The following is a 3,177-nucleotide window of genomic DNA, read 5'->3' as shown; positions in this document are numbered from 1 at the left end:
TGGGACGCAAGACGACTGGCGCGGAGCAGAGATATCCCTCATGGAAAGGGGAAGCCTCCGCAGTTATTTATGGCATCAGAAAGTTTCGGACGATCCTGAGCTTCAAGCCGTTCCAAATAAATACGGATAACAGAGCCCTCAAGCAGTTGAAGTCACTGAAGAAGAACACTGGCATGATGGCCAGGTGGACAGAGGAGCTGGCTGGTTATGAATTCCGTGAGGTTCATCGGCCGGGGAGACTCAACACCAACGCCGACGCGTTAAGCCGGCGCACCGATGCTGATATGCCAGACCCGACAGCCGAGGATGAGGCTGAGCAAGAGGAGTATGTTGGAGCCGTGGAAGACGAACCTGCCGACGAGCTTCCCAATCCCAAGGAACGGTATAGAGAAAAGGTATACCGGCATCAGTTAGACGACCCTATTTTAGAGAAGGTTCGTAGATGGATAGGTCATGACCGGCGTGCACCAGACAAGGCAACGTTACGTGGAGAGAGTAGGGACGTGCACCGGCTGGCCGAGATTTTTGACACTTTGAGGATCGCAGAAGATGGAGTCATTGAGCAGGAGATACAGACCTTCACAGGGAAACGACGCAGGATAATGGTTCCTTTGTCCCTGAGAGAAGAGGTGTTCAATCACTGCCACAGAACTACCACTGGAGCGCACTTTGGTATGCACTCCACGATATCAAAGTTTTTGAGGAATTTCTACTATGTGGGACATCAAGCAGACATCCGCCTGAGGATCGCCGTCTGTCATGACTGCGTTCAGAAGAACATCAAGGCCAAAATCAAGATAGGAGCGCATGTGCCCATTCAAAACGGGTATCCTCTGCAGACAATCTACATGGATGTGGTAGGCAAGTTCGACACAACCCCAGAAGGATACAACTTTATCCTGACGTTACAGGACGGATGGTCGCGCTTTGTTCAAGCGTACCCCTTGAAACAGAAGACCGCTGATGAGGTCGCTACGACGATAATGGACAAGTTCATTTGCACCTTCGGATGCCCGCAGGCATTCCACAGCGACCAGGGGAAAGAGTTCTGCAACACCATCATGAAGAAACTCTTGCAGAAGCTCGGCGTCAAGCACGAGCTAGGCCCCGTGGCGAACCCCCAGAGTAACCTTATAGAAAGGTGGCACCGGACCATGGAAGAGACGCTGAGAACCGTGATCCAAGGACGGGAGACTCTATGGCCAGAGTATCTGCCTGGAGTTGTCCTGGCTTACAACACAAGGATCCACAGCAGCACCGGCGTGACCCCCTTTCTCGCCTTCCAGGGTAGAGAGGCTACTCTACCCGCGGATTTGATTTTGCGGTTACCAAACCCCGACGATGACAAGGATATTCCCACAGCCATGAGAAATTTGTTGGATAGATACACGACCATGTATGAAGCCATGGCGAAGAGTCAAGCAAGCACCATTCGAAGAAATGCTTTGCAGTACCACAACGATCGCGAATTTAGAGTAGGCGATAAAGTTTTTTATTTGGCACCTAACCATGGTAAAGCGAAGAAGAAGATGACCAAACATTGGAGTGGACCATACTTAATTACCGAGAAATGCGCCGACGTTTTATATAAAATTCAGACAATACCAGCGGGAGAAAAGGAGGACTTGGTTGTACATGTTGGTCGGTTAAAACCATATTACCCCCCAGCAATGACAGACGGAGACCCGACTTCTCCCCCAGAACCATTTGAAGAAGACGGAGATGAAGCAGGGGAGCAAATTCCCTTGAATCCAGAAAACCAGGCGAAGCCGCCTAATCCAAGAGTTGATTTCTCAAATGGGGATGACAGCGATGAAGAGGGAGGACAACCCAATAGACCGGGAGGAGCACCACCACCACCGCCCAACATTGACCCCCTCAACCTTCCCCTACCGGACACACCACCGCCCAGATCACCAACGATGCAGCGCACACCGCGCAGAGAGCAGAGTGAGAAGAGAGGGAGGGAGAGAGATCAATCTTGCAAACCGTCCGGTTCTGGCATCCAACGGAAAGATGCCAAGCGAACCCCCGATAGAGAGAGAAGCCCGAGAAGGAGCTCGCCCCCGCAGACACCGCGCCGAGATAGAGAGCGCGAGCGAGCTACATACACATACCCTTCCACACCCCGGGTAGAGAAGCGCGCTCTGAGCGACAACGAGGAGCCGTCCACGGACTCACCCGAAAAAGGGGAGAGGGCTAAATCCGGAGGAAAGAAACAGAGGAGTGGGACACTTTGGAAACAGCAAGTGGAAGAGAGCAAAGAGGTGCTAGACAGCTCGGACGAGGATATGGACCCGCCTGCAGTGGCGACACTTGCGCGGACAATCAGAATCCCCGTCAAACGCGGAGCAAAGCTGCCACACAAGGGTACGAGAGAAAGTGCGGGCCATGACATATACTGCCCCGCCCACACAATCCTTCCCCCTGGACAGCAGACTTGCGTCCCTCTCAAGCTACACACCCGTGTACCCCCCGGATATTTTCTCAAGTTATTCGGCCGTTCAAGCATAGAACGGGAAGGAGTAATTCTACTGGCAGGATTAGTGGACAGCGACTACACCGGCGAGATACAGGCAGTCTTTTGGAACTTGAGTACCGAAGCAGTGGAGTTCAACAAGAATCAACGAGTGTGTCAAGCGGTGATCCTAGAGACTCGCGAGGTGGAATTTTATCATGTCGATAATCTTCCTACCACTGATCGCGGTGCTAACAGCTTCGGTAGCACCAACTAGTGAGGCTTACTCACTCGACATTATAGATTGCACAAACCCTTCTACCATCAAGAAATTTAACAAGGAAACAATATGCAGAGCAGAGGAACCTACAGAAGAAGTTCCAGTGAAGGAGCGCTACACAATTCTACAGAGGCCAACCCTGACTAAGGTATATGGATACTCCTGCGAAGTGAGGGTATCCCTATACCATTTTAAGTGTGGAGTTTGGGGCCATCTCAAGTTGCAGCAGGTACCCCAAACTATGAGGCACGAGGAGATTACTGCAGAAAATTGCCGCCGCATGTCACTGGTCCAGGAATATCAAATTTCTGGCTACAGTGACCCAATTAAAGTAAAACTTAACCGCCCGACCTACGTTTCGGCAACCCTAGCCGGATCATTGAAGATGGAAGATGACAAGATCACCTGCATTGGGCAGACCATCCGCATGGGCGACACC

This window comes from Acartia tonsa, chromosome 15, assembly GCF_053477335.1.
Source record: "Acartia tonsa isolate MP-2025a chromosome 15, ASM5347733v1, whole genome shotgun sequence".
NCBI lineage: Eukaryota > Metazoa > Arthropoda > Copepoda > Calanoida > Acartiidae > Acartia > Acartia tonsa.
Note: the sequence above shows the minus strand (reverse complement) of the source record.